The sequence below is a fragment of the Tachypleus tridentatus genome, chromosome 6, assembly GCF_004210375.1.
Source record: "Tachypleus tridentatus isolate NWPU-2018 chromosome 6, ASM421037v1, whole genome shotgun sequence".
Lineage (NCBI taxonomy): Eukaryota > Metazoa > Arthropoda > Merostomata > Xiphosura > Limulidae > Tachypleus > Tachypleus tridentatus.
In genome coordinates, this window is record NC_134830.1 from 62,401,706 (window position 1) to 62,428,257 (window position 26,552).

Sequence of the window (26,552 nt, forward strand, 5' to 3'; positions counted from 1 at the left end):
GTTTTTTACTTAATTCTAAACAAACAAACCCATTAATATAGAGATATTATTATTGTGGGTAGTCATAACACAACCGCATTTTCGGTATTGTTAAAGTGGATAATGCTCTTTCTTCTCAAAACCCTTGATTTTACTCCTATATCAATACATTCAAATTTACCTGATTTTCATTTCATGTCGTACAGTTTTAATATATCAGAGAGGATAATGCATAATTTTTTCTGATGTTCCTTTGCTATTTTTTTTTTATCTTTATCAAGTTTCATTAGCTCCCACTCTTTCTTTTACAGGCCCGGCATGGCCAGGTGGGTCAAGACGTTCGACTTGTAATCTGAGGGTCGCGGGTTTGAATTCCCGTCGCACCAAACGTGCTCGCCCTTTCAGCCGTGGGGGCATTATAAAGTGACGGTCAATCCCACTATTCGTTGGTAAAAGAGTAGCCCAAGAGTTGACGGTGGGTGGTGATGAGTAGCTGCCTTCCCTCTAGTCTTACACTGCTAAATTAAGGACGGCTAGCACAGATAGCCCTCGTGTAGCTTTGCGCAAAATTAAGAAAAAACAAACTTCATTTTACAGTAAGAAAAAGTAGGAATGTTAATTTCATACTGTAATTTAATTTTCAAATATATTTATTACAGCGTTTGCAAACTTTACTCCTTGAAATTTATTTCTTTTACCAGATGTGGTGTAATCTGCCTAGTTGCTGAACCATAGAATATCAGTTCACTTTTCTTTTATCGCCTCAGCTGTTTAATTATGGCCCTGCTCTTTATATTTGACTGTCCAGTTTTGATTAATTTCATAAAAATATATTTACCATCACATCGACAATTTTGTAAGCACAGTAGCGTCATGACATATAACCAATCAGAGGCAAATTGAACAGGCAGATTCGCCTCTGTCCATGGCTCACAGGGGACGAAAACTTGATTAACGAAACATGCATTGATTGTTTGACCTGGCTAGCTGGCTGGTAAATTTCTATTTCATTTTACTTTTCTTGTCAAATAAATCAAATACTTTATCGTAACCATGAGAAGATTACAGAAGTGAAACACACTCAAAATCTTATATTTCTAAGTTCAAGTGAATAGCTTGCTTAATTTTTCAATGTTTCAGCATAAAAAAATAACACAAATTCTTCAACATGAGTCTCATCCCAGGGAAGAGCATTTTTTTCTAAGTATTTATCTTTCTGTTGTTACAACATTTATCTCTTATAACAATTTCTCATTTCCCATGTAAAAACGAGGAACGCCGCCCTCTGAAATTTGACAGAACTACTCAGGCGCTCTGCCAGGAGTTGTTTAAGAAAAGCTTATTTTCAATTTGTAAAGAAAAATTTCATAAGAAAATACCTTTTTTGGATCATAAGTTAAAAATACTTATAATATTAAAATGAATTACATAATACAATATGTGAAAATGTTTTAAACTTCTGCTTTATTTTAGAACATTAGCTCAATTTATAACTTTCTTATACACAGTATACTTAAATGTATCGATGTTGACTTCAGCAAATGGTTACAAAATAGGCTATATGCTCTATGTCTATCACGAAGATTCAGTTCCGGATTTTAGCATTGTACGTCCGAAAACTTACAGCTGACCTACTGGGAGAGGACCAGCATGGCCAGGTGGTTAAGGCACTCGACTCGTAATCCAAGGGTCGCGAGTTCGAATCTCCGTCACACCAAAACATGCTCGCCCTTTCAAGCGTGGGGCGGTTATAATGTGACGGTTAATCCTACTATATGTCGGTGAAAGAGTAGCCCAAGAGTTGGCTGTGGGTGGTGATGACTAGCTGCTTTCCCTCTAGTCTTACACTGCTAAGTTAGGGACGGTTAGAGCAGATAGCTCTCGTGTAGGTTTGCTCAAATTTCAAAACAAACCAAACAAAACCTTGGAACCAGAAATATAGTTACATAACATATACATTAAATAATAATAACATAATATGCAAGAATTATAGAACCAAACCTATCCTAAGACTATCAGATTATACCAAATGTACTTTTCTGATAATTTTTCTCAGGAAGCCTCTGTATTATTGACATGAAAACGGCAGGAGTTTTCTTTCTTTAAATAATATTTGACCATTATTATAAGTAAAACCAACAAAAACATAAAAATACTTAATTGAAAATAAAGCAAATTTAATTAAGCTTTACTATATAGCTATAGTGATGTACTAAATAAGATATTATTATTACTTTTTAAACGCGAAGGGTGAGTTTGTGTGAGAAACACAACGTATTCAGTTGAATGACTGAAATAGGCTCGACATGGCCAGGTGGTTGCGGCGCTCGACTCGTAATCTGAGGGTCACGGGTTCGAATCCCCATCACACCAAGAATGCTCTCCTTTTTAGCTGTGAGGGTGTTATAATATGATGGTCAATCCCACTGTTCGTTGGTCAAGAGTAGTCCAAAAGCTGGCGATGGGTGGTGATAACTAACTGCCTTCCCTCTACTTTACACCATTAAATTAGTACCTTTGCGCGAAATTCTGACAAAAAAACAACAAACATAGACTGAAATAGAGTTGTAAGTGTATTATTTGTATAATGGAAAGATTATATAAAGGAATAACAAACAAAGACGTGTATTTCTCATTATTTTAAAGCAATTCAGTTGTGAGATATGCATTCAGATATTCAAATATGACTCTTTTTATGTTATGTATTTTTTGAACAAATTTTAAAAGTTTATGGCTGAGTGGAGAGCTGAAGCCCCCTAATGTGTTTATGGTTGTACATAATTTTATTAAAAAGTGTTTAGGTGAGGTATATTTTTAGTTGGTTGAAATTAAAGGTACAGCTATAGAGGCAACACAAGTTGCAACATCTTGTCTATCACCTATTTCAGTGGGATACAATAAAGACAGCTGCCAACAACGACATTCCAGTTTTAGGCCTAAGATGAAAGACGTGTAACATAGAATTTTTACATTATTACTACGTTTGAAAAATATAAGGAAACATGTAAAAAAATGTGCTTCACCAATCAATTATTGTAGACATTAAATTAATAGTTTATAGAAGATAAAATATTAAGTAAGACAGCTTAGGATTGAAATAAGTAACGAATTTGATAGAGAGTAAGCTGTTAAAAGATGAAATCCTCAAGAGCCGCAACATTTGAATTCTTTTACGCAAGAGTAAATTAATCTGTTAGACCTTTTCTTTTCGTTTTTATTAGCTATATTTTTGTGCACTAGCAATACCAAGTGTGGGGCGCGCGTAGACCTGTTTCAATTCTATTACTGCTTAAGATCTTTACAAACCTGAAATTATTTCAGGCAGGATTAGAGGAAATTAATCTATGAGACATTTAGCGTGGTAAAATTGAAATATTTGACCTTCTGAATCCAAAAACTAATATTAGTTCTGAAATCGGTCAAGAAATGATGGAACTATGAGATAAAGGTTGGTACTTGAAAAGAGAAACTCGGAATCGTTCTATGAGCCGTTATGCCGCGGCTAAAAAAAATGTAGAACATTTACTAATTTAAAAAAAATCAATATTAAAAATAAGTAAAATATAACAAATAACAACAACAAAAAACAACAAAAAATATGTAACATCTTTAACAGATTCTGTGTAGGTAACATATATGTGTTAGGCAGCTACTATTGTATAATAGAATAATGTCGACTTTGAAGATAGATGGCTTAACCTGAAAACATAAGGCATAACAGATCATGTTTATAGGTTTTGGATGGAAAAAGAAATTTGACGATTCAATGAGACTAATCACCCGGAAATCGAAATAAAAATTTGAAATATATAAAATATTCTTGGCTTACAACGCTAAAAAGCAAGTTTTGATACCTGTAGTGGGAAGAGCACAGCTAGCCCATTGTGTATCTTTGTACTTAATTTCAAACAAAAAACTATATATATGTAGTTATATACATATATAGTTCTTTGTTATATAGAAAGATAAATATAAGTTCGCTGTAGTGAGTAAAATAGAACTAGAGGGCTATATGTAAGATAGATAAATATAGGTTCGCTGTAGTGAGTAAAATACAACTGGGGTTATATATAGATAAATAAATATAGGTTCGCTGTAGTGAGTAAAATACAACTGGAAGGCTATATGTAGGATAGATAAATATAAGTTCGCTGTTGCAAGTAAAATACAACTGGGGTTATATGTAGATATATAAATATAGGTTCGCTGTAGTGAGTAAAATAGAACTAGAGGGCTATATGTAAGATAGATAAATATAGGTTCGCTGTAGTGAGTAAAATACAACTGGGGTTATATAGAGATAAATAAATATAGGTTCGCTGTAGTGAGTAAAATACAACTGGAAGGCTATATGTAGGATAGATAAATGTAAGTTCGCTGTAGTGAATAAAATACAACTGGGGTTATGTGTAGATATAAAAATATAAGTACGCTGTAGTGAGTAAAATACAACTGGGGTTATGTGTAGATAGATAAATATAGGTTCGCTGTAGTGAGTAAAATACAACTGAAAACATCATAAAAACAATCAACGTCTGTACATATATTTTAACAATCAGTTTATATTTCGTCAAATGCTAAATATTATAAAGTTGTACATTTCAGTTAATCAAAAAATATCTTGATTAAAACGGGTGAAATTAAAATTAGTAGTTTATTTATGTAATCATATTACACTCAGAAAAAAATAGGAGGAATTTCTGAGGAAACTACAGTAATTAGTTTAAAATTTACATAAGTAAAATAGTTCTGTTAAAAATATAAAACATGTAAAAGTAGCAGAAATGTCGTCCTTCAGGCTAGAAATTACTGATCGCAGTATTCATACCTCATTGAACATTTCCTGAAAAAAAAAAAAGTGTTTTCCTGGGAATTACTGAACGGGAAAAGTTTCAGGATAGTGATCTTTGTATAACTAAAGAACTCTAGTTTTCAGTTCTATATTTATAAATTACGTCAGTAAAGATATAATAAAACTCTCACGTAAAGTCCTAATAAAAGTTGTGTTTTGTAGAGAGGACAAAATTTTTATTTAAAATTGTGTTCTATTATAAAAAAATGATTGTCGCAAATATCGCAGTTATTTTTCTGAATCTGATTCCTTAACCCTCAAAGTTCAAAGTTTTTAATGGAATTTTGTTTGTTGTGCCATTCAATAGATAGTTCAGGTTACATACATAGGTGCTCCCTAGTGGTACAGCGGTATGTCTGTGGACTTATGCTGCTAGAAACCGGGTTTCAATACCCTGAGAGAACGGAGCAGAGATAGTCCTTTGTATAGCTTTGTACTTAATAACAAACAACAACATACATAGGTACTGACATGTATGCTATGACCGTTATGGTAAGATATAGGTTGACGGTCATATGTGTCTCATAATTTTAGCTTCGGCAAACATTTGGCGAAAATATATCATTATTATTGTGACATTACAGTCTAAAATCAATTAGAAAAATACCAGAGATCTTCTTTGTCCGGGTATCCAATCTGTTTTAGTTCAACCCTGCAATTCTTCCATACTTTTCAAAGCTACAAGTCCTTTGATATTTTATATCAGACTTTTTGCAGTTTCACTACCAGCACTGTGTGGTTTATGGATTGACGAATACCAGGAAAATAAAAAGACAGTATGTTCCGCACATTTCTGTTCACTCGTCAAGTACTTCTCTATTATTCATCCCTTGATCTCTAGCTAACTGAACATTACAAGACAAAATACTTTATAACCTACTGGTTAAAGAATCACATTCAAAGTTGCCGTTAGACCAAATTTTTTACGAATACAAAACAGAAATATCTGAAGTCCATCTGATAATAAAAATTAGTCATCAGTAGAATGGCTAGTTTTTTTTGTCTGTTGATAGATATATAGTATTTAAGTGTGTATTTCTGGTTATGTTTTCTTGGGTACAAAAACAACAAATTTGTATATATATATGTATGTATGTAACAAGCCGAGGCAAAAAAAAAAAAAAACGGTGCATCAATTTCAATGATTCCCAGAGTACAGGTAAAATGTATGCTAGGTTTTGGAGGTGACTGCTGAAGTAGGACTCTCATAGCGGTGAGGATACACCTTCTATCGTTTTATTTTATTTTATTTTACTCTTCACTATTAATATTCTCTCTGTCTCTCTCTCTCTATATATATATATTAAACTTTAATCTTGCGAAGTGATCCGTAAAGATTGAATGAAATAGTTATTATGCAAAAAAAGTCTTCAGATCAATGTACAACGTAATCTAATTTTAGTAACATGACTGTGTTATAAAGAGATCGCACAAAGTATATTTTCTCACATCTAAACTCTGAAACATAACGTTGAGTTTCCAAGAATCAAGTGTATTTGTATGGCAATACTGCTAATGCTTTGTTAATTTGTTGTTAAGCGCTCAACTACATAATAGACAATCTATGTTGTGCTCACCTTAGGTATTGAAATAGCTTTGAAGCGTTAAAAGATTTTATCCTTGTTGCTGACTCATTGAGAGCGCTACTAATGTCTGCTTGGTCACTAATTTCGAACGACTGACGAGGCTTGTTTGTTTGTTGAATTTCGCGCAAAGCTACGTGTATTTAATGTTTGTTTGTTTTTGAATTTCACGCAAAGCTACTCGAAGGCTATCTGCGCTTGCCGTCCTTAATTTAGCAGTGTAAGACTAGAGGGAAGGCAGCTAGTCATCACCACCCACCGCCAACTCTTGGGTAACTCTTTTACCAACGAATGGGATTGACCGTCACATTATAACGCTCCCACGGTTGAAAGGGCGAGCAAGTTTGGTGCAACGGGGATTCGAACTCGCGACCCTTAGATTACGAATCGAACGCCTTAACCCACCTGGCCATGTCGGGCCTACAAGTATTGAAATAACGGATCAGCACCTTATTAAGTATGTCAGACACTATTTAATGAAATAACGGGTCAGCAACTTATTAACTATGTTAGACACTATTTAATGAAATAACGGGTCAGCACTTTATTAACTATGTTAGACACTTTAATGAAATAACGGGTCAGCACCTTATTAACTATGTTAGACACTTTTATTGAAATAACGGGTCAGCACCTTATTAACTATGTTTGATACTATTTAACAAAAACCTTAATTTTCAGTGTAAAACAGTCAAACTCATTTCAAAATAAGTTAACTTGAGAATTCCGACGATGTAGTTCTAATTCGCGATGTCTAATAATTTTGTGTTTTGAATTTCACGCAAAGCTACTCGAGGGCTACCTATGTCAGCTGTCCTTAATTTAGCAGTGTAAGACTAGAGAAAAGGCAGTTAGTCATCACAACCCACTGCCAACTCTCGGGCTACTCTTTTAACAATGAATAGCAGGATTGATCGTCACATTATAATACTACAACGTCTGAAAGGGCGAGCATATTTGGAGATTGGACCTCGGGACCTTTAGATTACGAGTTGAGCATCCTAACCACCCGTCACCCACTATCCACTATTGGTACTCTTACATCACACCCACCGCTTGTGGAGAGTATTTTGTGATATCGTAAAAAAATCGAATCCTGCTCGTCAGTTCCGACATTTACCGAAGTCATCTAAAACTCGATTCACTTGGAATTAGAACTTTGTATACACATAATTTACTAATGTTGTAAAGGGTATTCATTTCCATATATTACGAATTAATCAATTTTTTTTTGTAGTTCAGCACAAAACTGCACAGTGGGCTATCTGTGCTCTGCCTACCACGAGTATAGAAATCCGGTTTCTAACTGTGTCAGTCCACAGACCAGTCGCTGTGCCATTGTGTGTGGGGGTAATCAGTACAAATTAAGCTATTGTAATACAAACTTAATTAACTTCTCTATCCCTCCCCCCCATGCATATGTAACAGTATAAATTAAACACTAAATCCAGATTTACAGTTTCAGACGGACAGTTGAGGTTTGTAAAGGGGCATGAACAACCCTAAATGTTAGAATGTGACAGTATATGCCTGCTATACATTTTTTGCCGCTGTTACAAGTTTAGTAGCAGAGCACATGAAGTGACACGGTAGTTTGTAGTGCAGCCAAAACAACATGCAGGATAAACTATTTGTTAATAACAGAATGCGAGTTTAACAATCTTCTACATTCTGTAGCTCGGGCTGTGGTAATTCACACTATCACAAATTTTTAGCGGATGTGCTCAATTAGACTCTTTCTCTACGTACCGAACTTAAAGGTAATTCATTAAGAAATGCACGAGATTGAGTTTTTCGTGTGTTTTTATTTCGCAAGTATGAAAAATGTATTTGATAAAAAACACACTTAAATTTTATAAAAGTTTTGCAAATTTCGTGCACCGATAGATCTTTACATTCTACAATTAGCTGTCAAATTTGGTCTAAATTTAAGCAAAGTGTGCAAAGCTATTCAACAAAAAACGTTTAATTTTGACAAACTTTTCGTGCAAGCTTACACAAGAAAGTCAAATGAGTTTTCTTTCTTACGTTTTTACAACACCTTCGTCTGAGAGTAAAGGCCGATTTACCACTGATTTAGAGCAACAAAACAACAGAGTGAGTGCACATGCAAATACATAAGTATTGGCCTAACCAAGCAAACTAGATTAGCAGTTCCTATCTGAAGTTTTCAAAAGAATCTTAAGGTTGAACGGCTATTATTCATTGTCAACTTTTTAGCACAAATTTACCATGTTTATGAAATTATCCTAATTAAAGAGCGATTAGCGTTATGTGGTATTACCTCAAGCAATTAGTATAAATAATGACGCTTGATAGGGCTGCACCAAGTACGTACGGGTGATGACAAGAAACGGTTAAAGTTCCAAGGCGTTATTACTATAAAGAAAGTTATTTACACTGCTTTAAAGTGGAAAACTATCATCACATATTTTAAAGAATCTGTTGGTTCTGTAAAGTGTAGGTTTGTTCCGCATATTAGGTTTGCAATTCTGAAGCTAATGTTTGTTAATATCGAGTGCCACTTTCTTACTCGCTGTAATTTATTGGTGTATATTGATAAAAAGTCAAGATATCTAACCGGAAAAACCGGGAAAAACAATATGCGACCAAAAAGGATTGAGTCTGCGTGTTAAAGAAATGAAATCAAAATTCACTGTCAAATAGGTAACAACACTTAGAGCATTGATAAGAAGATTAAAGCCAATATTCCATTATTAATTAGCCAGGCCTCGTATTTTATTTTATACACCATCATTCTCCAATCTGAACAAAAATCGAGGCCTGGCTAAGTTTAGTTTGGTTTGGTTTGTTTTAAATTTCGCGCAAAGCTACGCGAGGGATATCTGCGCTGGTCATCCTTAATTTAGCAGTGTAAGACTAAAGAGAGGTAGCTAGTCATCACCACCCACAGCCAACTCTTGGGCAACTCTTTTACCAACGAATAGTGGGATTGACCGTAACATATAACGCCACCACGGCTGAAAGGGCAAGCATGTTTGGTGTGACGGGGATTCGAACCCACAACCCTCGGATTACGAGTCGTGTGCCTCAACCACCTGGCCATGCCAGGCTTAAGACTAGAGGGAGGCAGCTAGTCATCACCACCCACCGCCAACTGTTGGGCTACTCTTTTAACAAAGAATAGTGGGATTGAGCGTCACATATAATGCCCTCATGGCTGAGAGGGCGAGCATGTTTGGTGTGTTGGGGAGCCTGTCTAAGTAATGAATGAATATTTGCAATAAAATTATTATCAGTGTCATAAGTATAGCTACCAGTTTGGTCGTCAATTTTAATTTTGTTCCCACGCTGAATCGGCCTGGCATGGCCAAGCGCGTAAGGCGTGCGACTCGTAATCTGAGGGTCGCGGGTTCGAGCCCGCGTCGCGCTAAACATGCTCGCCCTCCCAGCCGTGGAAGTGTATAATGTGACGGTCAATCCCACTATTCGTTGGTAAAAGAGTAGCCCAAGGGTTGGCGGTGGGTGGTGATGACTAGCTGCCTTTCCTCTAGTCTTACACTGCTAAATTAGGGACGGCTAGCACAGATAGCCCTCGAGTAGCTTTGTGCGAAATTCCAAAACAAACAAACAAACAAACAAACCCACGCTGAATCCATTTTGGGCCACAACTTTTTCTCACATGTAAGGTGTTTTTATTAGTTTTTCAGATGCACTGACCGGTACAACGTTCGTTAGGCACAAGCATAACTCGAATCCTAAAACTGACTACTATCAGACAGGACATCGCCTCTGAAGACAACATAGAAATAAAACAAAGGATTTCCAAATACAAACATATTTTTAGTAGTTTAGTTTGAGTTTACTTACTAATTAAGTATTATTTGATCACAAGTTACAACTTCTACACTGAGGAAGATTTGCTTATAGAACAAGAATGACGTTTGAATTACTTGTGTGTTTGAGAATGATCGCACCATTGATTTGATACTAGAGGGGTTGATACATTTGTAAGTTAAATAGTTCTGAATCATAGGCGCTTACATTTTTGGCGTTTCAGTATGATGTCATTCATAGTTTCCTATTCTGATTTTTCAAGACACTAATTGGGAATTCGGGACAGTGTCAAATGGAGCACGGGTTCCGTGTGCAAATGCTTGAAGACACTTCTGGTCGAAGCGTCGAATCTGTTCTCAAAACAGATTTTCTTTACTGTAAAAGCTGTAGCTTGTAATAAAATAAAAATACGTTTTTAATTGAAACGTTTCGAATTTCTACAACATATTAGTACCAAGGCTAGTGTTGCTTTCTTTGGATTTTCAATTTAAAAAATGTTAAGTAATGCTAAATTTGCACTGATGCTTTGGAAGATATCAAAAATAATAAACTGTCGTTTACCTAAGAGGCGCGCGTGTCAAAATAAATACACACACCACTGGAGCAAGTTAATGTTTCATGTAGCCAATTAGTGTTGACTACAATATTTAGTTTCATGAGGCTGAAAAGAGAAAAAAATATTAATATATTACTGCATACAGCAGCATAAGGCTCAGCAACGATAACCCATGCGATAAACTAGAATTACATGTCGAATTCCAAAACTGATGGGACGAAGAACAATTTTGGCCTTGAATGCCAACTCTTTGATATAAATAAAAACGGTGAACAATTTATTAAACTAGCCTGGCGCCATCTGGAAATTATTAAACATTTTTTTGTGTGTTATCGTGGTCTTGTTCAATTTTGGCAAGTCATACAAAAAGAAATATTTTCATTATCTGGTTTCCTCTCGACAGCAGAGCGCCTGGTTATATCAGATTTTATTCAGATTACTACAGATGACTGTCATTCTCTGTTCTTAAGACATTTTTTTCTTATTTCCATACTCTGAATTTATCACAACGAACCTCATCAACCAGCAAAAGACGTAGACGATGAAGGATTTGTGCATGATTTGACTTAAACATATCTCGCAGGTCAATAAGTCTAATACACCTGCTTCTTATTGAAATATAACACACAAGAAGGAAATAACTTAGTTATCTAACTGGTTATAGCACTTAGGGTTTCTTTTTGCGGTGGTTTAAATCGTAATACGAAAACTGGTTAGTTTGTATTAGATAATTAGATGCATAACATGAGCAGTTGAAAACTTTCCCGTTTGAGCAACAGCAATGGAACTAAATAAATGGAATTTTCCTTTGTGCAAAACTACTCGAGAACTGTTTTTAATTTAGGTATCATAAACTAAAGGGAAGGCAGCTAGCCATTATCATCTACGTCAAACTGTTGGGGCATTCATTACCAACAAAAGAGTAGGATTGAACGATACGTGAAATAACGGGCCAGCACCTTATTAACTATGTTAAACACTATTTAATGAAATAATTGGTTAACATCTAATTAACTATGCTAGGCACTATTTAATGAAATAACGGGCCAGCACCTTATTAACTATGTTAGACACTCTTTAACATAAAAACTTAATTTTCAATGTAAAACAGTTAAACTAATTTCAAAATAAATTGATTTGAGAATTTCAACGATATAGTTTTAACGGATATTACCATTCGCGATGTCTAAGAATTTTGTATTTTGAATTTTGTGCAAAACTACACGAGGGATATCTGCGCTAGCCATCCCTAATTTAGCAGTGTAAGACTAGAGGGAAGGCAGATAGTTATCACCACCCACCGCCAACTCTTGGGCTACTCTTTTACCGCCGAATAGTTGGATTGACCACACATTATAACGCCACCACGGATGAAAGGGCGAGCATGTTTGGTGCGACGAAGATTCGAACCTGCGACACTCGTCTTAAAAGTATAGATGCATTCCTGATACAAAAGTGAATCAAACCTTGAAAGGCAGGCTTTTAATTTTACTCCCTTCTAGAATTAAAAACAATAACAACGAAATATTGTGCTTTGCAAAAATTCCACAACAAAAGAAAAATGATTGAACATAAGTTCCCTGCCTTGATAACTAAAGCTCGCTGCTTTCAAAACCTGGAAGTATTATGAATTTTCTTTTTTTATCTTCGTAATTAATAAGAACTAATATCACGCAATTTGGAATTTTCTAGGACGAATCATTGGTTTGTTTTTATTACAACTACAGTTTAAAGACACAAAGTTGTACTTTTTTTGTCGTCTTTCCCAATCTGTTGCATTGACACTGTTAAGTGCTTTTATAGTAATCGATTGACAAAACTAATAAGGTGAACAGAAACAGACAAAAATAGGTCGTAATTTACGTAAAAATACAAAACTTGTCAAATACGTTTAGATTAACAATTCACAGCACTATTACAAACAATAGGAACAGGTGAAATTATCAGGTCATCCCTTAAGTAATGTGTGATTTTAGATACAGAAAAAGAGAAAGGATTTCAAATGGTTTTAATGTTATTTAATCAATAATGTATGTTCAGTTATTATTAATTACTTTCTGCCAATGATTCACAAGCTTCTGAATGTCATTTTTATAAAATTCATGGGGCTTGGACGAAAAGAATGTAGAGAGGGTAGTTTTGATATCTTCACGTGTTCCAAGCTATTTTCCATCAAGATAGTTCTGCAAACCTCAGAATAGATGATAAACAGATGAGGCAAGGTCTGGAGAATAAGGAGGATGTGGAAGTTTCTCCAAGTCTAGCTTTTCAATCTTTGCAGATGTGATCCTTACTGTGTGGGACCTCACTGTGTGCATTATCATGATGTAACACAACACCTTTACGATTGATCAAAGTAGGTCTCTTTTCTTTCACTGCAACATTCAAGCGTTTTAACTGTTGGCAACAGTAGTCTGATGTAATAGTTACATTAAGTGGCAGCAACTTAAAGTGGATCACACCAACAATATCCCATCAAATGCTTAACAAGACTTTCTTAGGGTGGAGGTCCATTTTGAGCTGTGCTTTAGCCAGTTCACCTACACTGAGCCATTGTCTGCAGTGCTTAACATTTTTTATAAAATATCCATTTTTTCATCTCCATTCACCACCGTGTCCGAAAAAAGGTGAGTTACGTTCACGAGAGTGCAGAGAAGTGCGAATGTCCACTCTTGCTCCGAGATTGGCTTCTCTCAAATCATGAGGGATCAATTTTCCAAGTTTTGACATCCTTTCCAAAATGTTACACATGACAATGAACTGTTGAATGGGTTGAATTAAGCTTCTCTACTCATTCTCCAACTGTTATAGCACAATCTTCATCAAGTGCAGCCAGTAGCAAGTCATTACTAAACTCAACAGGACAACCTGGATGTGGCACATCACTTAAGCTGTAGTTACCTGATCTGAACTTCTGAAACCACCCTCGACATTTTCTTTCCTTGAGAGACTCCGCACCATAAACAACTTGAATGTTTCGTGTAGTTTGTACTACACTATTGACTTTTTTAAGCTCATAAAGCATTGCATACCTAATGTGCTCCTCAGACACATCCATCTTCATAAGGGTTTATTTGATTAATGATCTGAAAAAGTGGAATTGGGTTAGTTTCTTTTCTTTGTCTGAACATTTTTATACACATCCTACTACATATTTTAGTCACTAAAGTATTCTACAAAGACAGAAATGATGATGCATTTCTTGTATTAAATTTTCAAACATTGATTATGGAATGACCTGATAGAATGTAGCATATAAAAAAAAATTCAAGGGTTTTAGAAGTGGTTGATATAACATAATAACAATAATAAAAATAGGTGACTCTAGAATGTAAATATATAAAAGTAAAAACAATTTTCAAATGCTTTGGGATTAATCAGTTAATAGTACTAATAAGAACAATAAAAACTTATGAATCTAGATTATATTAATCGATTATAAATATAATAATATTTATAAAAATATAAAAATACTCAGGTGTTTTTCAAGTAATATGTAAAGTAATATAAAAATTCTCAGGTAGTTTTGGAATAATCGATTAATAGTACTACTAATAAAAATATACATAAAAAAGTAGGTTATAACTTTTGGAAAAGTACAAACATTGTTAAGTGCGTTTAGAGTGATTGATTGATAGTATAAATAAAAGTAATAAAAACAGATAACACTAGAATTGTGAATTGTTTTCGGAATAACCGATTGATATCACTAATAAAAACACCAGAAACGAATGACACCCGAAGGTAACGAACGTAAAATAATAAATATTGTCAAATGTTCTGGAGTAATCGATTGACAGTAATAATAACATGAACTGCAAGAGAGGGAAGTGGAAAAACTGTCAAGTTTTTGGAGTAATCGATTGATAGCACTAAAATAAATAATGAAAACAGGTTAAAACTAGAAATTATGTTAATTTAAAAGTTAAACGTTTTTAGAATAATCGATTTATAATACTAATAAAAAAAGATAACTGGGTGAAACTAGAATGTAACTTATGTTAAAACACAACAAATTTGAAGTGTTTTTGAAGTAATCGATTGATAACACTAGCAAGAATAATAAGGAGAAATTAAATTAGGTTGTAACTTACGAACATTGGTCAAGCGTTGCTCTATGAATCAATATTTAGCAGTTATATCTGCTAAATAACGAGATTTATAACGAGATAAAACAAGAATGTTACTTATGTAAAAATGTAAAAATAGCAAGTGTTATTATAGTAGTAGCACTAAAAAATGAATAGAAACGGATAAAAATAGAATGTAGCTGACGAACAAATACAAATACAAAATTGTGAAATGTTTTTCAAGTAATCGACTGACAGTACATATAAGTAGAAGAGAAACTGAGGAGAGTAGATTGTAATTTACTTCAAAGTAAATTGTCAAGTTCTTAGGTAAAAATAGAACATTATGAAGTGTTTCTGGAGTAGTGTTTTAATCCAATTAATAGCATGGATAAAAAGAATAGAAACAGAGAACACGAGGATATAACTTACGTAAAAATATAAAAAAATTCTCAAGTGTTTTTGGACCAGTCTATTGATAGCGCTAACAAAAAGAATAGAAATGGACGAAAATATTAAATTTAAAGAAAAATGAACAATTCTCTGTAATATGTCATCTTATAAATTAAAACTATGGCTTTCCATTTTTATAAATAATACAGTACAAATATCAGAGAAATCTACTAACAAGTGGGTATTAATATAATTACGGTGAATTGATAAGAATTATTTATATCACGGAAAAATATCAAACCTTATAACCCATTGTTTCTTGAAAGGTGGATCTTTTTAGTTAGTGGCAAGTTCAGGTTGTTTACTTTAACTGTTAAAATCTGAACTTTATAACCAATAGCTAGCTTTTTTTGGTACAATTACAGATTTTGAATAATTACAATAGAAATCACGACGAACATTGTCACAAAAGTAGACACATGACTGGATTATTTATTGAGCTGTAGCTATGTATATATTCAATATATATGTATGAATATACATATAGATATGGATGAAATGTTTTACAATCTGATATGGCTGTGCTTATCTTCTCTTGCCGAAACTATCCTCTATGTTGTGGATTGTTGTTTTTTAAAGACAGGTCTGTGTGTGGTGATATGCAGATGAAATGTTTTACAATCTGATATGGTTGTGCTTATCTTCTCTTGCCGAAACTATCCTCTATGTTGTGGATTGTTGTTTTTTTAAAAGACAGGTCTGTGTGTGGTGATATGCAGATGAAATGTTTTACAATCTGATATGGTTGTGCTTATCTTCTCTTGCCGAAACTATCCTCTATGTTGTGGATTGTTGTTTTTTAAAGACAGGTCTGTGTGTGGTGATATGCAGATGAAATGTTTTACAATCTGATATGGTTGTGCTTATCTTCTCTTGCCGAAACTATCCTCTATGTTGTGGATTGTTGTTTTTTAAAGACAGGTCTGTGTGTGGTGATATGCAGATGAAATGTTTTACAATCTGATATGGTTGTGCTTATCTTCTCTTGCCGAAACTATCCTCTATGTTGTGGATTGTTGTTTTTTTAAAAGACAGGTCTGTATGTGGTGATATGCAGATGAAATGTTTTACAATCTGATATGGTTGTGCTTATCTTCTCTTGCCGAAACTATCCTCTATGTTGTGGATTGTTGTTTTTTAAAGACAGGTCTGTGTGTGGTGATATGCAGATGAAATGTTTTACAATCTGATATGGTTGTGCTTATCTTCTCTTGCCGAAACTATCCTCTATGTTGTGGATTGTTGTTTTTAAAGACAGGTCTGTGTGTGGTGATATGCAGATGAAATGTTTTACAATCTGATATGGCTGTGCTTATCTTCTCTTGCCGAAACTATCCTCTATGTTGTGGATTGTTGTTTTTTAAAGACAGGTCTGTGTGTGGTGATATGCAGATGAAATGTTTTACAATCTGATATGGTTGTGCTTATCTTCTCTTGCCGAAACTATCCTCTATGTTGTGGATTGTTGTTTTTAATTTTGGGAATTTCATACTATTATTAGGAACTGGTGTATCTCTCAGGATTTGCACATTTCCTCCTTTCCTTTATAGGAATATTATTTCTCGGAAAGGATTGTGACATAAACCTTCAACTATAAATTCACCCTAAATACCATTATATTTCCGAGTGTTCAAAATTTCATCTTGAGTTAAACATATAATTATAAACACTTAGCACATGATGTTATGGTTCCTATCGCATGAATACCAGAACTTAGACTGTTCATCGAGTGTTACTGTTGTTATAATACTGTGTGTTATGTCCTAAAGCATACACAACCAAGAATTCTAAAATTACCAACAATGTTCTGATCTGTAGTTACTAGTATGTCCAAGAATATAGCTTGTTTTACTTCAAGAATCCAAATTCATTAAGACAAAGTCGAGTTTCCTTCTATCTGTTCAAAGTATTGTTAATACGTAAAGAATGGAGAATTTATTTCAAGTTTAGTTCTTCGTGTGTGATTCGTACGCATATTTTGCATTTGTTTTATCACATTGAAACTTATCTGAGGTTTTGAAGTGAAATAATTCAAAGTTACTTACGTAATTTTTACTTGTTAAACAAAAGTAATCGTTATATTATACTTATACATACATACACTTATATATATTTTCAAAAGTAAAGCCTTACAAATAATGAGACATTACAATACTACTATTTTTCTTTTAATTCATAATATATTATACATACCTGTATTTTAGACATTTCTGTGGAAACACCAGTCCGTCGAATTTTCACTCCTGTTATTTCAAATGCACTTTTCTGTACTTAAAGCTGATACATCACACTTCTTCTTCGGGGTATGAATTTCTTGAACAATGTTTATACAGAATTTTGCGAAAATATTAAAGAATATTGAAAGATGTGTGATATCATATCCCTTTTAATAAAATGTAATTATATTATTATTATTACAGAAATATGTTTTTGAGAAAGTGCGTCAAAGCAACATCTAAAAATGTTGATTAATAGTAGAAGTTTAGAAAAGAAGGCTGAATTCTAAAAACATATACCATAAGTTGACTTCTATAAGTCTGTATAATTTGTTATTATGTACAAAGCCACCAAATAGGCTATTTATGCTCTGTCCACCACGGGTATAGAAACCCGGTTTCTAGGAGTGGAAGTTTAATTAAACTATTAAAACTTATCATAATAACACGAAATATGTGAATGTTTTATACTTAAAAAGTTATAAACTATTCACTAATATAACGGATTTTATAATTAAACATCACTGTATTATTGCCATTTATAGGATTTTTTTTAATTGGGTTGTTAAGCGGTAAGCATCACGACAATTCATTTATTCTCTGTTTCCCACTGGTTTAGAAATACGATATTTTTAATGTCATAAAACCCTAAACTTACTACTGGGCCACCGAGCATAAAAGGATTACAGGTGAGCCTTATCAGTTTTGATTATTTAAATTTGTTTTTTCGAGGGCCCGTGATGGCCAGGTATGTTAAGGCGTTCGACTCGTAATCTGAGGGTCGCAGGTTCGAATCCCCATCGTACCAAACATGCTCACCGTTTCACTCGTGGGGGCGTTATTATATAACGATCAATCCCACTATTCGTTGGTAAAAGAGTAGCCCAAGAGTTGGCGATGGGTGGTGATGATTAGCTGCCTTCCTTCTAGCCTTACACTTCTAAATTAGGGACGACTAGCGCAGATAGCCCTCGTGTAGCTTTGCGCAACATTTAAAACAAATAATTGTTTCTTTTCTGAGTTCTGTTTTGTGTCGTGACAGTATTGTTTTCTTTACAAAAAACAGAGAATAAAAATGGCATTTCACCTAAGCCTCGACTTGTTGGAATTATCTAAGGAACGTAACGAAGAAAGGCGCCCCTCATTTATTATAAAAAAAAAATATCAACTGTGAAGTACCAAATTCCTCTTCAGTAAAACGAAATAAAATTCAGCAGTACCATAACAATATTATAACAAAGCCGCATTATACTATCTGCTGTGTCTATCGAACGTAACTGAATCCTTGATTTGGGCGTTGTTAATCAGTAGACTACGGCTGTTCCATCGAGGAATCGATTGAGGTGTTTTTGGAATTAAGCACAGAGCTACACTTACCTGAAACATACCCTAAATTAACTTCTATAAGTCTGTTTCTTTTGTTATTATGCACAACGCTACACAATGGGCTATCTGCGCTCTGCCTACCAAGGGTATTGAAATCCAGTTTCTAGAGGTACGAGTCCGCAGACATTCTGCTGGGCCACTGGTGGGCTGGAATCCATGGTAAAGAAAGTTTTGTACGAAATTAAAAGCTAATTTTTTGGAAAACTTATAAAACGACATATTGTAATAAATATAAAGTAGGTTTAATAGGAGTGGATGTAAAAGCATTTTATAAGAAATACGATGGAATTTCACTGAATAATTTACAAAGTCATCTTGTAAAAAAACGTAAAGCGAAGTATAGAGATAACGTTATGAAATTATTTTTTATGAAACACAAATGTATTTCATAAAGTGGTTATAAAGTTATTTTGTAACAAATACAAATTAGACTTTAATACAGAAATTCAAGTTAGAAAATTAGTTTTTGCAGCTCCCACAATGTCGACAAAGAGCAATAATAAAGCATTTCTTAAAACAGTACAACATGCTGTTTGTACACTTGTTTGTCTGTCTCCTTGACTAGGATATTATCCTAAAATTTTTGGTATCAAGTTGCTATAACAACTTTTAGCTAAAATTTTTAGTTGTTTGGTTTGCCACTTTAATCTTGATATATAAATGATTAATACGCTTTAGATATTTCATATATATTCTAGACAATATTAACAAAACTTAGCAGCGTTATCTTTCTAGTCATACCATCAGACAGATAACACAAATAAGTTACTTAACTGAGCAGATATGTATACTGCAGAAAACGAAACTTAATACAAAATATTTGTTTTCATTTCTATGTGAGGCAGACATCTCGTGATCTACGATGCGTGTGATTGGTCATTCATCTTATGATATATATTTTTATTTCATGCATGAATATCTGAATTATTACTTTTTGGTGAACAGTAAAGTTTGAAATGTTCCAAACTGTTCATGAACCGTGGCTAATCATTAAAAATAAGATGTGGTTATTCAACTCATAACTGGTGTTACCGAACTAAAGGAATCCTGTTAGTCACAGCAAGGTGTTTCTGAGTAGGCTACAAATGTTTCAGAACGTTGTAAGAAGAATGTGTAACCGCCATGAAACCAGTAACAAAGTTGCTTAAATACTTGTACACGTACAATGAACCACAATCTGCCTATTCTGACTCGCCACAGTGGTAAGGTAGTGCTTAGATTGAACATTGCATTCCTAGCTGCAACAGGCGTTTACTCGTTTTTAAAGAACTCGGAATTAAACCAATTCTAATAATAAAGATGTAGGCAGATGATAAAACACAAAACCTTTTTTTTTTTACAGAAGGTTCGAACGTTTCGGATCACACGTATTCCATCTTCAGCGAAGTCTGAAAATAACGATACTTATCCACTAAATATTTGGTGTAGTCAGTTACTAATTTATCTAATTATTCAGTAAAGTGGTAAACGGAAGGAAAAACATACAGAATACTTACACATGCCCTTTGAAATAGTTGGACGGGAATTTTACTCAAAATAGTGATTCATGCGCAGTCAACTCAAACCCTTGAATTAGAGCGTGTATGAAACACGATTGTGTAGTTGGCCGTTTACAACAGTCTTTTGCCACTCCCTGTGTTTTATCAATAATAAAAATTCATTTGCGCTCGTTTTAAAGCAAAGTATACTGACTACGATCTGTTGTTGGCAAAACGTTTCGGTTTTCAATAAGACAGATGTATTCAGTATATTAGAACACTCAGGTTCGCCACTGAAGTTTTCTGTTGTTGTTTTTCTGTTGCATGTTACCACTTCTTGTCATTTTACTGACCACAAAGAAATGTCGCTATGGCAGTGTACACTTTTATGACAGTTGTAATTCTTATAAGAAGTGTCAAAGGGGAAAGAGACATTAAGTTCAATTTAAGTCAAATTATTTGACAAGGTACAACAAAATGATGCATGTATATATGCTAAAATAAAAAAAAGTGTATTGTATATACCTATGTGAACTGAACAACAACAAATATATACTTAAACATATTACACTTCCTATGCAGTCCCCTGATGGCATAACGGTGAGTTTTCAGATTTACAACGTTAAAATCAGAGGTTCGATTCCTCTCGGTGGATACAGTAGAAAGCTCATTGTGGCTTTACTATAAAAATACACATACACATTTTTATGTGTTTTTTTTCGTTCATCTTTCTGTTTTTAAAATGTTTCTCTCAATCAACCAATGGAAAATTTTCCGTTGGTTTTTATTTCGGGAAATTCTCTCACAGGAAGAAATATTTTAGCCTTAATATTGTTTTCTCTCGCGCTGTCCATTCAGAATATATAAAGACTAACAGATAGATGTTCATATCGTTTTCAGATTTAAGGAACTGCAAAAAAATTATTATCACAGCGTGACAGACAGACATTTTACTGTTATTTGAAAAGTTTTTTAGCTGTTTTCATCTTTTTACTATTACTTCATTTTCACCATCATGAATCTATTACCAAAACCAATTACATTTTTATTCGAGAACATAACGCACATCATGGTGATGAAAGCATGTTGTGAGTTGAAAATGAACAATTAGTTGAAGTACTGTAAGACATGAGAGAAGGCAGCTAGTTATTACCACCCACCGTCAACTCTTGGGCTACTCTTTTATCAACGAATATTGGGATTGACCGTAACATTATGACGCCCCCATGAATAAAAGGTCAAACTTGTTTGGTATGCCGGAGATTCGAACCCGCGACCCTCTGATTAGGAGTCAAGTGCCTTACCCACCTGACCATACCGGAGCCCAGACAAACACCCCCTATTATTTACTTTGGAAGTCGCTTTTTATCAAAAGCCTTTTTGCGAATAAAGGCCGAATTCAGATCACATAACTGGTCGTCAATTGTTTGATTTGTATAAATAATGAAATGTGGAGTAATGGCGTTATTTTATAAAACTGGTGTTGTCTTATTACGGCTAAAATACAAATTATAAGTAGCCATTGAGTGATTTGTGCACTTTAATACATAAAAGAGGATTAAGTATCTTGAAACAGATGACGGTTGTTGTAAATCAGCGTAAGAAACAGGTGGCGTAAGATATGTGATTAATAGATTATCTTAATCAACTGTATAGAAGAGAGTAATCGTCGTTTCACTTGATCTTACTCAACATTTCTCTAGTCACGGATTAGCTTGAAACTTACAGAGTTGATAAACAATTTAAAAATGAAAGGAAAAGAGAGATCGATTTGGTTATTACAACTGACATTTAAAGATGTAACTTATAATTGATTGCACATAAAGAAAATAGAAGCGGTATAATATAATGAGATTTCTTTCGGTTAGCCTAAAGTTAAAGTAAGATTATTTAAACGATTCTTTGTTTGATAAAGACAGTAAAGTTGATAAGCATCAAAGTATTAACATAAGTATAGTAATCAGAAAAGCAATATTCTATTTATGTACAAGCCTCATTTAATTCAGGTTTGAGTGCGGATCCGAAGGTTCAAGGTTCGAGCCCTCGATAAGCTACTGAACTTGTTTCGCACTTTCATTTGAGAGAACTATATAAGAATCCAAGTTATTCGGCTAAAAGTGCTTTTCATTATTCCGCCCCCCCTCCCTCGTTCCGCCATATTATCATAAGTTCTACAGTATGGAAGGCTTGGTTCGAACTTTAATTTCTAGACCAGGCGTTCACCCCATACGTCTTATAAGGTATCCGCTGAGGTTATAAAGAATATTCTATTCATAATTTGAATCACAGAAAATATTTGATCCTCACAAAATATAAACAATACGTTGTGAATGACCTACATTAAAGACAATACGGTGCCTTATTTTCTAAAGAACATTTTCGTCTTCTGACATATAGATAAAACGAACACTGTTTAAATAGTGCTTAAGTAAGTGCATGTTTAGGTTCTGCTACAGAAGATGTCCTAAAGGGACTCTGAAAATATAGGAAGCATTACATGTAATATACTTTGCTGAATGTATGGAGGGTAAACAGTAAGAACAGCTCCTAAAACGAGGAACGCAAAATCTTCACTTTCAATAAGTTATACCTTGAACTTCATTAATCGAACTGGAACCCTCACAATTAATGTAAAATGTGCCTTGAACTGTATTAGTCGAACAAGGAACAGAAATGAAGAATCATCAGTAAGGTTCCTTGTACACTGAACTTCATTATTTGAACTAGTAAATGAAATACAAAATCTATGTAACTACGTAATTTGTACTTCGGCCCTCTAGTCCTCATCAAAATGAACCGAAATTCATCCCTCGTCAGTATGTGCTATAAGATTATTGATGTATTTAATATCTAAGCATCACGCACCTCAAGTGGCACAGAAGTATGCATGCGGACCTAAAACACTTGAAACTGAGTTTGGATACCTGTGGCGAGCATAGCACAGATAGCCCATTGTGTAGTTTTGTGCTCAGCTACAAACACTCGTCTAAGTATCATAAGAAATAATTGTTTTAAAAGAAATAGAATATGAACCTCCGTTATACATTATTATTAGTTCATGATAACTTGGACCCTTAACCCCTAACTAAATTAAATGGAATTGAACACCAGTTAAATTCTTATAACATATCATGAATGTTTTACTATCCAAGTTCCATAAAAAAAATTATACCCTGTTAAGACAATGTAAGTTGTTAACTTGAGGTATTTTTACCTTTTAATATTCTTCTAATGGAAGTGAAATTCGACATGAGTCAACTTACGTCAGACAACCGTCTTCAATATTTACGAGGCACGAAATATATTTATTCCAAAATTAATTATTAATTTGTCTGTTATCCATGCAATATATTTTGATTATTTAGAGTGTAACTTGTGCCTCAACATATCTTCTTTAGTAGTTAACATTTTTTTCACTTCAAGTGCTTCCTAGAAGGCCACGTGGTTAAGTCACTCGACTCGTAATCCGAGGGTCACGGGCTCGAATCCCCGTCGCACCAAACATGTTCTCCCTTTCAACCGTGAGGGTGTTATATGTAACGGTCAATCCCACTATCTCTTGGTAATATTAGTAAAAGAGTAGACCAAGAGTTGGCGGTGAGTGGTAATGACTAGTTGCCTTTCTTCTAATCTTACACTGCTAAATTAGGGGACGGCTAGCGCAGATAGCCCTTATGTAGCTTTACGCGAAATTCGAAAACAAACAAGCTTACTAGAATGCTGAAATATTGGGCAGTAAGAAGAAAGTCATAGTCATGTAATCCTATTCAAAGAATATCTAATTAATTACATGTTATATTTTGGCGCATGCTTTCTAATACCTGAACCTCAACAACAAACTGTAAAACACATATGATTACATCTTCGTCATATAAAGTTATTGATGAACTAAGAGCAACGTATTTGAGTTCAAAACTGTGACTTTTTACCTTCTGTCCAAACGCTTCAAATGAAAGAAATATTTAGGGGTAAAGTGAACCATCAAATCAACTGAAATTTGTAACGAATCAACTCCTAATACTTGACAACTAATATCGTAACTGGTATAATAGGATTGGTTGATTTTGCGTACATGTGCTTTTACTCGAGCAAGACTGAACAATGCGTGTGTGTGTTTTCTTACAGCAAAGCCACATCGGGCTATCTACTGAGCCCACCGAGGGGAATGGAACCCCTGATTTTAGTGTTGCAAATCCGTAGACATACCGCTGACTAGCGGGGGGCTGAAATGAAATGAGTGTATGTTGTTTTTTAGCAAAGCCACATTGGGCTATATGCTGAGCTCACCGAGGGGAATCGAACCCCTGATTTTAGCTTTGTAAATCCGTAGACTTACTGCTGTACTAGCGGGGAACCTGAACAATGCAATAGCTAGGAGAACAAAAATAAAATTTCGTTGCCTTTAATGACCGACAAAAGAAGCGTTTGCTTTTGGAATGAATTTTCAATGGTTTGGTTTGTTTTAAATTTCGCGTAAAGCTACTCCAGGGCTATCTGCGCTAGCCGTGCCTAATTTAGCAGTGTAAGGCTAGAGGGAAGGCAGCTAGTCATCACTACCAACCGTCAACTCTTGGGCTACTCTTTTACCAACGAATAGTGAGATTGACCGTCACATTATAACGCCCCACGGCTGACAGGGCGAGCATGTTTGTTTATAATAACTATCATAATGTTTAATATTATAAAAAATGATGTAAACTTATGTTTCCTTTGCGAAGATTTAAATGATTATTTAGATCTGATAACTGTGACGTTTTAACAAATAACGTGTAGAAATAAACGGCTCATTTTTCTTATTTGTTTTCTTCAGAAGTCTGGTGGTGCAATAGTGAACTACTGAACATTCTGAATGAATTCACTGTTGATGTCGGATCGTCATGCTGAGCTTTCGTGAGCATGTGTGTTTTTCTGTGTGCGTTTTCTTATACACTGCTGGCCAAAATCTTAAGACCAATGAAAGAAAAAATATGCATTTTGTGTTGTTAGACTCAACCACTTATTTAAGTAGAACTTCAAACGACGAAAATAAGAAAAGGGAAAATAAAAATAAAAACTTTTTAGCACTTAATAGGGAAAATGTGAGCACTATGAAATTTGTCTAAATACTACCTGGTCAAAAGTTTAAGACCATATTGAAACGAAGCGTTAATCGGTAAACACGTAACGAAATTTAATCATTTGTATTCAAACACTAGTGTTGTTAACATCTCCTGTGTTACATTGGGTAAAAACATGGCAAAAGCTAAAAAGTTGACAGACTTTGAACGTGGCAGAATTGTCGAGCTGTAAAAGCAAGTTCTTTCTGATGAGATTGGGCGAAGTAAAATTGCTGTTGCAAATTTCTTAAAAGACCCTGAGGGATACGGAACGATAATTTCAAGTGGTCGGCCAAAGACAATTTCGCTGGGGTTGAGCAGGAAGATTCGATGGGTTGTCCGGCAAGACACCAGCCGATCGTTGAACCAGATTAAAACCCTTTCGGACGCAGAATGCAGCTCAAGAACAACAAGACGACATCTGCTAGAGAAAGGCTTTAAAAACCGTAAACGTCTTTAAAGGCCACACCACGAAACAGCTCGGTTAAACTTTGCTGAGAAGCATCAAACATGGGACGTAGAAAAGTGGACGAAGGTTTTGTTCTCAGATGAGAAAAAATTTAACATGAATAGTCCAGATGGCTTCCAACGTTACTGGCACGATAAAGATATCTCACCGGAGACATTTTCATTACGACACAGTGGAGGAGGTTCCATCAAGATCTGGGGTTATTTCTTTTTCCATGGAACAATGGAGCTTCAGGTTATACAGGGGCGTCAAACAGAAGCTGGCTACATTAACATGTTGGAGAGAGAGAGCATCCTTATTGACTGAAGGCTCTCGCTTGCTTGGACAACGCTGCAATCCACAATGCTCGCAGGACAAAGGACTTTTTCATGGCGATAACATGATTCATTTGGACCATTCAGCGTGTTCGCCCGAACTGAACCCCATTAAAACTGTTTGGGAGTAAGTGGCAAGGGAAGTCTATAGAAATGAACGTCAATTCCAAACAGTGCATGATCTTCGTGAAGCCATCTTCACCACTTGGAATAACATTCCAGCCAGCCTTCTGCAAACGCTTTTATCGACCATGCCAAAGCGAATGTTTGCAGTTGTTCGCAATGACGGCCCTGCATCTCAC